Genomic DNA, 12,280 nt, shown 5'->3' with positions numbered 1-12,280 from the left:
ACTCTATACACACACACACACATATACTGAACAGAAAACACAATTTAAAAAAACATGAAATCTCAAAAGTAAGTGTTCAAATATCTTCTTCAAATGTCTTCTATATAAAAAGCCAGAGTTGTGTTTCTGTTGCTGTTCAGTATAACAGTAAAAATCTACACATTCAAGGTAATTCTGTTAGTCATCGACAGTAGTCAGCGTACGCATCAATGTAGCTGAACGTAATTACTCTGCTAAAATCAGTGTGGCTGAACTTAATAACATGATTAAACATCCATGTAGCTGAACTTAATCACTCTGTTATACAAACACATCCAATTCCAGCTGCACATGTATCAAGACAAATTCATTTCCTTTAACATGTTTATCCATCAAACGGTAGAATAACAGCCAACATGATGTAGAAGCTTGCAACAAGCAAATGCAACAGGGCATGATTCCAGCAAAAATGCCTGATAAACATGTACAATTTATCTATTACAAGAACACTACACATTATTGCCATGTAAACAAACTAAATTAACAAACATCACCTCCACCTACAAATATGGATGACCCTCTCAGAATACAAAGTTACAAAATGTCTGGCAAGTCAGAGACACTTTTCATGGAACTGACTAATTTTGCTAAATGTAAAGATTCTGAATTACAATTTTAATTGGGACAACTCAAGCTCAAAAAACTCAAAAACCGTGGATATGAGAGTTTCTAGAGAGGCATTTAGAAGATGGTATTCAAGTAAAAGGCAAATAACATGCATGACAACTCCTTCTTTATTGCATGTCACAACGTTTTTGGGCTGTTGCTTGCCCTTCATCACGTGAATTGATGCAAACAAGATACATCAATCTGTTCATGTGCAGACATTTATCGCCAAAAGTGAAGACAGTTTCGGCAAACAGTGTAACAAAATGGGGTTTCTAAACAACAGTTTAGCACAGCTAACAAGGTAATGACTTCCAACACTACTAGCTGTTTCTGCATCATGTGTCATATGCTGTCATTACTTACAGGCAAATGTTGTCTGCTACACTTTTGCCAATGCCACCACCACCACCACCACAGGGGGTTAAATTACTGACTCATACTAAAATAGTTCCCAAGAAGACAGACAGCAAAGCAGTAGAACTAAGGAAAACTGATGAGGAATGCAGAACATTACTAATGACCATAGGAACAGAGGAAATAATACGTCGTCACTATCGTGTCCATTTACCAACACAGAGATGGTGCTGACAGCACTGATCAATGATCACTGGATGGTCTGGTCCCATAACAGTAGTAGAAACCTGGGGAAGGATGGCGAGGACAATGGTTGATGATCAGTATCCTGTTGTATGAACAGTATATTGTGAAAATATTTATATAAATATTTATGAAAATACTTATCATGAACTGTACCTGACATGAAGATTAAAGTGAATTCTCTAAAAATGGAGGTGATACTGTAACAAATGCGCTAGAATTATACAGTAATCAGGTAGCTAATACTGTCAGATTTATCATAACAAAATCTTTGTATGAACACAAGGAATATGAATGTCAAACCTCAGAATAGCATCAACTTAATGACATGTTTCAATACTTGCTTCAAGATAGTCTTGGCTAGTTCACCAATGACAGACATCAGATTTGGGTCACAACAACAGGGAATGATGTTATGTACTTAAATTCTGAATTGACTAACAAGTAGTGCAAACTTACATTGTGAAACACACAAAGCTTCTACCAGGTGAAAGTGTAATCTATACCATCTAAAACATCTCTACACCTGTGTTGATAAAATCTGGGCTCAAATGGTAATCCATCCATTAGCTGTTAAAATACCCTCACACAACTTGGTGATGGTGTTCCACAGCACTGGCACCAACATATGGAAACACAACCAGACACAATCATATGGTCATTACGCTTCATTACCAAGAAGATGAACATCATAACACATCGACTGACAATCCATATTTCACTAAATCAATCCTGTACATGTTTTAAAAATCCATTTATGTGTTCCAACAGAGATAGGATGGTACTGGCTCACAAACCTCAAGACTCAGATTGTAACAGAAACAACGTCCGTGAGGAATTCCTTCCTGACATATCACTGGATGCAGAATTGTTTATTTGTACTTGTATCATAGACTGTAAGCCAAGCAGACTGAACAGAGCACCAATAAAAAATCCATTGTAACCACAGTACCATTCCAGTTGGTGGAAACAGACTTCGTCCCCTTTGAGAAGACTATAGGTGGGTAGGAGTATGTCTTCATGGACTTGTACTCACTGTGCCCAGGTGTACCCTAAGAAGAATAAGTCAGCAGTTCAGCAGCTGTAAAGATTCTTAATGATTTCATCACAAGACTGAGTTTCCCTCAAACTCATCATCATGACTGAGGCGACGGGTTTGAAAATCAGCTGTTTCCCCATCTGTTGTCACACCACCAGTTAGCATGCACAAAGAAATGGTCTAATGGTCAAGAACTTTGTTAAGCATGTTGAGAACCTGATTGAAATAACATGTGAACAAGCTTGTCCACGCCTACTACCATGCCACACATGAAGCAACAAGTCCCATGATTTTACACAACAGAGTACCCATTGAGAAAAGTATAGACAGTTCATCCCGTGCTCCTGTGGCGAAGGGTGAGGTCAACAGGAACACCATAGCTCTCTGGCTGAGCACGACCATCCTGATTGCTTACGATGCAGCATTCATCACCCCTTGCCTCTTTCCACAACCTCCAAGATGACTCATCCCCCACTCGATGAGTGTTATGTATGAAAATACAACAAAGCAATGAAAACATGTGTAATAGATGTGGTGCTTCAATAACAACAATCCCTACTCTGGCATTACGTTATAGGGGTACTCTTGTCAAGGAATCACAACCCTCTGCACTAAGTGCTTCTGACTAAATGCTCATTAAGGTTACCCCCCCTTTTTAACGCCCACTTCAGGCCCTGCCGGCATGCCACCCGCAACCACCGGCACCCAACCGATAGCCACCGCCAAACCACCGGTCACCACTGGAATTGTGGAACCAACGACTGACACCCACACTTCACCGGCACTAGGCGGCGTTTACATTGTTCCCTGGTCAAAACACCGGACCCACCTCGAACCGGCGGCCAACCCCTCCGGCTCCTCTATAGTATATATATATATATACCCCCAGTCTCCGCTAGCTTCTCTGTCTGATGAGTCCAACTCGGACGAAACTAGTCAACTTAGTGCTAGCATCACAGCAACACGTCGCCCACTCCGGTCTCTTTCTCTTCTCCACAGATGGTATTAGTTTTGTTACTTGTGTTTACTGCATTGGTGGAAACAACCTAGCTGCACCATATACTGAAACTGTCCACACAGATGGAACTTGTGTATATACCTTGGTGAATATCTGTTTGCAGGATACATAAAAGTTTCCTTTGAAGTATGTGTTTCATTAAATTAAAGGGATATACTGCATGTTATTATTGCTATCTATTTTTAAAAAAACTGTTATTACTGACATTATTTTAAGCACAAATCAATACATATCTATCAGTTCAAGGAAGTTGGTGCGATGCACTGAACAAGGAAGCTCTCCTGAAAGCCTACAAGGAGAAGGCTGTGGCCATGAAAAAGTCAAAACAGACTCCTGGAGAAGATGGCCAGTCTACTCGAGTCTCTATCCTTGGTGGCCTCAGAAGGTGTTTCAGTAACAGAAATTACTTACTCATATGTTTACTTGTTATTGTTACAGGTAAAACTGAAAGAAAAAGTTGAAAACAATTTTAAGTCGTAACTTTTCACTGTGTTTGAGTTTTGTTGGTTGATTGATCCTTTATCTTTGCTTGTACCATTACGCTGGAGATATTGGAGGTTGCATCGATGTCTTATATTTTTGTTGTAAACGGTCATATCACGTGAAGTACGTCTTTATCAATTGTGGTAAAATTGTCTCGCCTAAAGCAAACGTTTCCAGAAACAGCATAGGAATCTCACAAAGACTGTTAAGGAAAGAGGACAGACATGGACGGCAACTATCCATGTGCCAAGCCTCGTCTTCTCCAAGATGAACAGGCCAGTAAGAACAGGGACGTAGAGAAACTAAGGAAAACTTGGATTGGTAGAAAATAGATATATCAGTTGACATATGCAAGGGTTGGAACTCAAGGATCCTGGTCTTATTGTTGAAATAAGCAGTCGGACCACGAAGCGAGAAGCGCAGAGGAGTCTAACTAGCTATTTCAGCAAGGCATTCTTCAAACAAGTACACAAACTGAAAATGAACTTTGATGTGTTAGATTCTGTTGTTAGTGACTGCACTGATCTTGAAGCAGTGAGACTTTTGTTCCTGATTTCATTGATGGTGTTGTCAGTGCTACAATAATGCTACTCTTGCAGAGATGTGAGGAAGAAAGAAGTCTGAACTGAACAAACATGATCAGAGTGTACTACATTTGATTGCAGGATTCATTACTGTATCTATTCTGTCAAGAAAAGTGCCAAACAAGACAAGGAGAAGATGTAGGCAATAGGCAAGTTTGAAAAGAGTTAAGATTCCAAGAAGAAAAACTTTCTACACTGATGTGAAGAAGTCGTCAAATAAAATTGACAGAGGTGGTCCCCTACAATGCTGTGACTCTCTCACTGTCAGACTATCTGAGACACAAGCCAGGAAGGTTCTACCAGCAAAACCAGAAACCACTCTATAAGAGAGGCCATCCTAAAAATGTTTTCATAAAGTATTGGAAATTCCATGTTGGAGACACACATGCAACAGTAGCCAACGTTTGGAAGAGATCATCCAAAGGTTCCTGAAAGTAAGATCACAGACAATTTTGAGAAAAATGGAGAGAGAGGCATTTTGAGCTGTGAAAGCTAAGAGAACACAAAGTAAGAAGTTAAGATCGCTTTGTGGTTCCCTCAAGGACATAAATATGTATTTAGAAATGAACGTTGTGTAAAACATGTATCTGATCACATACATTGCATTCGGGACGGAATATACAGAGTTCATGTTTATACAACTGGACAACTTTCTAGCAATTAACAGAGCAATTAACAGAGTTTTGTTTAATGAACAACAGTTTTTTGAGAATCTGATACTTGTATAGTCTGTTTGCTGTGAAAATGTATTGATGAATTTGAGTTTAAACAAACATAATAAACCAAATAAAAGTGAAATGAAGACTGCAAATCCTGACAATTTGACCTTGCCAGGTGGCAACGTGCGGTATGTGATAAGTATTGACTTTGACCAACTTGCTATCAGTGTTCCATTTAATATACATACCTCCTTGCAACACAAACGAATAAAGTGATTTGAAACTTTGTATATATCCTAAGTTGAATAAAATTCTGAGATTTAAATGTTCAACTGGCAATGTAAAAATATGAGAATCTGCAATCTTAATTCAATTTATTCAAACGACTTTTTTCTTTAAGATGAAATCAATCAACATGTTTTCTCTGCAAACAGACTATAGCAAGTGAGCAATAACTATGTGACTTGACCACGGATTGTTATTTTTTCACACAAACATGACAACTGTGTACCCCTTTATTATGTTTGAACATGCTAGTTACCTTTATGTATCGTGCAGTCTGATACGCTGTTGAAGAGTGGCAGACAACAGCCTATCACATTCCACGATACAGAAAGTTAAGATACTGTCACAAGAATGGCAGGTAACCTTTCCATTCACATGGCATGACATAAATAGTAGGGTCATGTTGAATTTCCTCAAACCCTGTGATGGTGCTTGGCCATCAAAAGCCCCTACAAAGAAGCGTCCACCTGCAGATGAAGTTGAATCATCAGAAAAACGGGTGTAATTGTGAATGACCGACATTCAATCCGTCATGGAAAAATGGCAGAAGTTGGTTGACCTTCACCAAAGGTAAAAAGACTGGCAATATTTATATTAAATGTATAATGCAAGAAAGAATTCACTCAGGCCTAGTTCTGATAAGAATTTTATTTCACAAATTTAAAGAAATTGACTGTGACCAATCATGAACTGAGTTGAGGTCATATTCGTTCAGTTGAATTATTCAAAGCCATGACTAGTTCGAAGGATGGAATAGCATTTCCAAAGACTGAGAGAGCTCTTCACAAATTAAAAAGTGCTGACAAGGTGACAATGACATTTCTATTTAGAAATGTGCATGCAGTTACAAATGGTTTTATAATGGTTGTGAAAACTGGACAAAGTAAATCTCTGGAGACTAAGTTGGAGACACATACCTCAACAGAACAGGTTTGATTTAAGTCACTAAAACTTGGATGATGCTCATTTTTTTCTTCATATTGAGTGGGAGCACAGACACTGGAGGCAATGAACAAGAGTCCATGTATGTCAGATAATTTTCTCAATATCATCAAGTCCAAGAAGCACATGCTCTTCAGACTTCAACAACTATGTCACTAACATCGTTTTGGAGTTTTCTGGCCTTCACAGCTTTGCCAGGGTAATTATGACCTATCATGTTAATAACAGTATCCCAACAGCATATCATACGACATGATATCTTGTCTCATATCACTGAAAATATTTTTCAGTTTTACCAAAATTGCATACAACTGTATTGTAAAGACATTATAAGGGCATGTTATGGAAGGAATTACAACAAAAATTCTTTGACAGTTGTAACAAATAAAATAATAATTCTACCTTCCTTCCATATATACTGGAAAAAAAAAACAGTTAGGTATGTATGTAAATTTTAAATTATGAATAATAAATTTTTATCAATGATAATCTATCTACTTACTGACACACTGATAAAATATCAAATATAAAAATACCAATATCCTTAACTTATTTTGTCCAGTATATTGTAAAGAGGTGTCATTAGAACCACACCATTCTTTTTCTTAGAGATCGTCCTTGGGGTACATACAGTGTTCCCAGAAATTATTGAGAAAATCTTTGGTTTTTTTCCAATGATGCTAAGATTGGAAAAAGGGCTTTTACTATGCACTAAGCATACTAAATAAGGGAAACAACTCTTGAAAGCTTAGATGGCAGCTCATTACGTCAAGAGTTATCTCCCTTGTCTGAGCAGACGGCTTCCTGTGTTGACATGGCAGAATTTACAGCAAGAGAGAAAAGAAAGCTCATTCTCGATGATTTTGAAAGGGGTGAGGCTGATGCTAAAGTGTTAGCTTGTAGACATGGTATTCCTTTGTCTACAGTATACAGAACTTTGAAGAATATTCAAACAGGAACTGGGATAGAGCGCAAAGCAGGGGCAGGTCAGAATAGGAAATTCAGTGTTGTGGATCGCCGAAGACTTGGGCAGATTGTGAGTAGGGGCAAATTGAAAAGTGTTGAGAACATCAGAAATGAAATGATTAGCAGAGGAAGTCCTCAGGTATGCAATGAAACAGTTAGGCAGGAATTACAGAGACTTACTTGGGTGAAAAAACGTGGAATTGAAAACGTTGATGAAAGATGCACAAAAGGAAAAACGTTTAAACTGGTGTCGGGCTCATGAAAATCAAGATTGGGATAATGTTTACTTTTCGGATGAAAGTTCTGTTTGGCTTTTCCCTAATTGTGTGAAAATTTGGACCAAAGATACTGTCAAACCTATCTACCAACGACCAAAACATAGCCCGAAGTTTCACATGTGGGGTGGCATATCGGCTCGCGGAGTGACACCATTGTGTGTTTTCACAGGAAACTTGACAAAAGAAAGATACATTGACATTCTAAATGGTCACCTTCTTCCGACAGCACAAACTTTGTATGAAGATGATTGGATTTTCCAGCATGATAATGACCCAAAACAGACGGCGCGCTACACAAAACAGTGGTTGTCGGGCGAAAATGTTCAAGTTTTAGACTGGCCCAGTTACAGCCCAGACCTAAACCCAATTGAGAATGTGTGGGGAGTCATGAAGGACAGAATAAACCAAAAGGGACTGAGAAATATTGAAGATATGAAGGCCGAGGTGGTCCAATATTGGGATACCCTGTCACACGATTATCTACAAACTTTGATGGGTAGTGTGCCTAGGCGTATTCAGGCATGCATTGCTGAGAGAGGAGGTCTAACAAAGTACTAAAACAAGACTGAGACTGTAAAAGGATGATGTTTTAACATGCTTATGTAAGTAAAACGCCAGAAGTTAATAAACGTAATGAGTTACATGACGCAACATGATTCTCAATAATTTCTGGGAATACTATATATGCATTTTCTGCTGCCGGAAAATGTCACGTGACAGTTGTAACGTTTTAATAAAATATTGTACAATAAACAAAAAGTCTTTTTTGTTCATTATACGGCCCCTCACCACGTGGAGTCACCCCTCTGCCGCGCATGCACAGACAAACAGGTAAGCATCCAAACCTGTATCATCATTCCTTCTGCTGTTACCGTGTTGTGTGGATGTAATGGAAAAAAGATAAGACAAGAACTTCCAAGTTGAACCTATGCGTACTTCCGAGATGACTGAGTCTCCCTCTACTGCATGTATGGTTTATTCGTTCGTCTAGAAAGAAAAGAACGTTTATTTAACCACGTGTTCACTTGTTTTTGTCAGTGACTAAACTTGTGTTAGCGCTGGCTTTCTTGTGGGTTACGCATGTGTTGCTTTCCCATGGAGGGAAGTAGGCGACCCCGCATGTGGAATATTGCGTCATATACCAACTATTTCACACTGCGTGTATTCACGTAATTTTCAATGTTTTGTAAGTGATATTTCATACTCTTACGAATTGTAATGCTATTAAAGTTATTTTTCTAAATAACACAATACATAAACACGCTATGTGTTGCGGTGCTCGCCGTTCCCTTATGCCTAGTAATTGGCTTTAAATTAGTATTTAAGGCATGTGGGATGAATATCCCGCCCCAGGATAGACATACTAAGTGCCTCTGCTGTTTAGAGAAGGCTGGCCACGACCCCGAGGTCTGCGAACTTTGCAAGGGTTTCTCCCCCCCAGGCCAGAAAAAGGAGGGCAGTGGACTTCCTTTTTTATAAGGAGTTGCGGGAGGGGAGTCATCGGAGCTTTCCCCGTCCAAGTTCAAAAAGGCTAAGCATGTTAAGTCTAAATATAAAAGTAAGCCTCAGTTGACTACTACGCATCTGCCCCTGCTTCCTCTTCTCCCTCTGGTTTCGATATGAATTTTATATCCCAGTTGTTTCAGCAGCACATGGACTCGGTGCAGTCCCTCGTCCATGAGTCCGTTGGAGGTCTCCGGCAGGAGTTTCTCACGCACTCTGGGCGGGGGACGGAGAGTCTGGGGAGGGGTGACGCAGGGATCGGAACCCCAGGAATCCTTAACGGACCCTGCGCCAAGACCGAGGGAGGGACTTGGAGTGAACCCTCCCTCTCCGGGGTAGCCGAAGCGTCAGTCAACCCGTTGCCTTTGGCTTCAGGTCCGGGCTCGGCTTCAGGCTCGGACGTCAAGGCTATGGATGTTGGGGAAGTGCAGGAGCCCGAGGGAGCTTCCCTCGCAGACGCAGCTCCACATTCTCCCCTCTCTGGTGCAGGATGTGATGGATCCTCTCCTAGCTCCTCTCCTTTGACCTGCCTGAGCTCTCAGGGGGATGCTCGGCTTCCTCAGGTGCAGCTCCGGCTACCAGGCAAGGGTGTTTAGTTCCAGCCTTTACCCAGTCGGGAGCACCCCTGCGGAAGGCATACCAGACCTATGAGGAGGTCTATCGGAATGCCATGCAGCAGGTGCGGGTGGTGGTCCATGCAGCTTACCTCTCCTCATTACAGAGGTCAGCTCTGGAGGGGGGAGAACTCTGGGGACGTTTCAATTGGCGGCGTCAACGGTGATGTGTGCAGTCATGGGGATGTGCAAGCTGTGGCTGTCGACGTCTCGGTACTCGGCAGCTACACAACAGACCTTGCTGGCCCTTCCGTTTCGGCTGAGGGCGACATTGTTTCCGGGGGCACTGCAGGTCATTCGGGCGGCTGCAGTGGCTGCGACGTCTTTTAAAGACTCGAAAGCCTTGATGGAGCAGCCGTGGGTTTCTCGCCCCCGCACTCCAGCGGCGAGTTCCTCTTCCGGGGCGCGGCCTACACCTGAGTCTGCTGGCTGGCTTCGGCCGCTGGGCAGGAGCAGGAAGAGGAGTTGCGCTGCCAAGCGCTAGGGTAAGGAGTGGATTCTTTGAATCCTTTGAAAAGAATCGTCCTTGGGGTAGGTCCTTTATGCAGAGCCCAGTCAGATCAAGAAAAAGACCTAAAACCACCTTCAGCAGTAACAAAAAAAAAAAAAGGTTTATTCTGACAACCTGGTAGAGGAGACTATGTGGGATTATTCTGCCCAATATTGTCACCAAACTTAGTCATGGAGGAACTACACCATGATGAGCATTCATTAACATCTGAAAAGATAAAAGCAACTACAAATTATAGGCAACATAGCTTTAACCAATGGAATAGTTCTTGGCCTAGTCAAACTGACAAAATCAACAAATCTAACCATGTTAGATATCCTAGAGCACCTTAAGAATCCATGCAACTTGGGGCATTTTAGGACAAAGTGTCATATAATTCACTTTATGAATATTTACAGGTGCTTCAACAAACATAAACTGGCTATGCTTGACTACCATGTTAGGTAGGTAGTGCAGACCCTCATTATTCCATTTAACAAAGTAATCTATATGTCATTATAGTTGTCATATTTACAGGAGTCAACCGACAATCACCGTCTCAACAATAATTAGTCTTATTTAATTCAAGACTCATTATTCCATCAGTATATTTCGTTGTACTTACATGAGTCAACAATCACTGTGTCAATGATAATTCATTTTTGTTTTATAAATAGTTTTTGTGTATGTAGAAAATGATGGGATGTGGAAAGAAAATTAAATTGCAGTAGTCAGAAATAAATGGAGATAAAGCTGTTGAAGGGAGTAGGTGTCACAAACCTAGTGAAGGTAGTAGCTAGCTATGTGCTGCTGTTACTGAGGTTGTAGGCTCAGGGAAAGTTGACAGTTAGCTGACTCTTGAATCAATCTCACAGTTAATTGATAAGAAGTTACAGCAATTTAAGCAGTCTCTTACAAGGCAAAAGTGGGGGACCGACAGAAGGAATGAATGTTACTTCTGCAAGGGACAGGGACATATGGTTAGGCAGTGTCCAAAGCTAGCAGTGTTGCAGGAACTTTCGGCTGCATCCAGAAACTGGGGCAACAGCATGGAATAGAATTCTGCTGATGGATGAATAGGTTTACATCCGGAGTGAATCCTCTTGTGGTAAACAAACTGTGCTCCAGGAAAATACATAATGCAAAGCAGGAGCACACACATATAGTGAAGGTTGGAAGCCAGGTTGGAAGCCAGGTTGGAAACACAAGCTGGATAGTTTTGATAAAAGTGTTATTCAGCGCACTGTCCTGAAGTTGTTGGTCACCAACTGTTGCCCTGCCTAGACAAACCCAGCATCATTATTATGGAGTTACCGTAACATACAGGTTCCTGGTACCATTGTCCATCTGGATGATTCAGCTGAGGACACAAGTACCGATCATGACACCTAGCATTTCAAGTCAACACTACATCTGAAGTCGTCACAATGATGTAGTTTGACCGGCACACTATGATATGTGAACACATGAGTTCTTTTCCCATCATTAATCTATAAGTAAATTTAATATATACCAGCACAACACAAAACAATGGCAATACAATGTTCAGTATTCTTCTACAATGATCAACTACCTTATGAGATGACCTCTTCCCATGCAATGCATGAAAATCTGTAACTCGGGTCATACTATGGTCTGTTTCATACAACTGTGTACATTGCTGATTTATTCCAATTTTTTAAGGGTAACCAGGACCCATCTGATAACAATCTCCCAAACAACTATTGGTCAAGATAGGTAAGGCTTGGTTTGTGTGATATATGGTATGAAACACTTTCCTATATAGTTGGGAGCCTTGCCACCTTGAACAACATTATTTGCAGTAATTCATTTCGGTACCAGCTTTGACAGTCATTGTGGGTATTCCTATGTAAATGCATAAAAAAATGCACTATTTCTTTGTACAACTTTGTGTCAACAGGCTTATGACTTATACTCAACATGATGAAAATGATCAGGTTCAATATTTTTTTGAGATAAGCAATGGAAATAGGTCTATTCTTTACTAGAACACTTGTTGGTAGGATAGATCTTCATATATATTTTTCACTTCACTTACTTAGTAGACATATGTAAGCAATGATACTGATTTATATCTTCATTACATCCTGTTGTACGATCAGATATAGAGGATGCCAGTTGGCCAGAAAGTCCAGACAGTTTGGGGTATCTGG

General features: G+C 40.5%; 1 protein-coding gene across 2 annotated transcripts in view; it reads right to left on the bottom strand.

Moving 5' to 3' along the window:
- Positions 1-345: 345 nt before the first annotated feature.
- Positions 346-12,280, bottom strand: part of LOC137273738 (histone-lysine N-methyltransferase SMYD3-like) — a 71,669-nt gene continuing 59,734 nt past the window's right edge. The window contains exon 16 of one of the 2 annotated variants that reach the window (XM_067806551.1): positions 346-1,330. The gene's annotated coding sequence lies outside the window, so the exon portion shown is untranslated. The remainder of the gene's footprint in view (positions 1,331-12,280) is intronic. The other variant, XM_067806552.1, reaches the window with a different exon arrangement.

The sequence above is a fragment of the Haliotis asinina genome, chromosome 2 (genome assembly GCF_037392515.1).
Source record: "Haliotis asinina isolate JCU_RB_2024 chromosome 2, JCU_Hal_asi_v2, whole genome shotgun sequence".
In the NCBI taxonomy this organism is placed as follows: domain Eukaryota; kingdom Metazoa; phylum Mollusca; class Gastropoda; order Lepetellida; family Haliotidae; genus Haliotis; species Haliotis asinina.
This window is presented reverse-complemented; position numbering and strand designations above follow the sequence as displayed.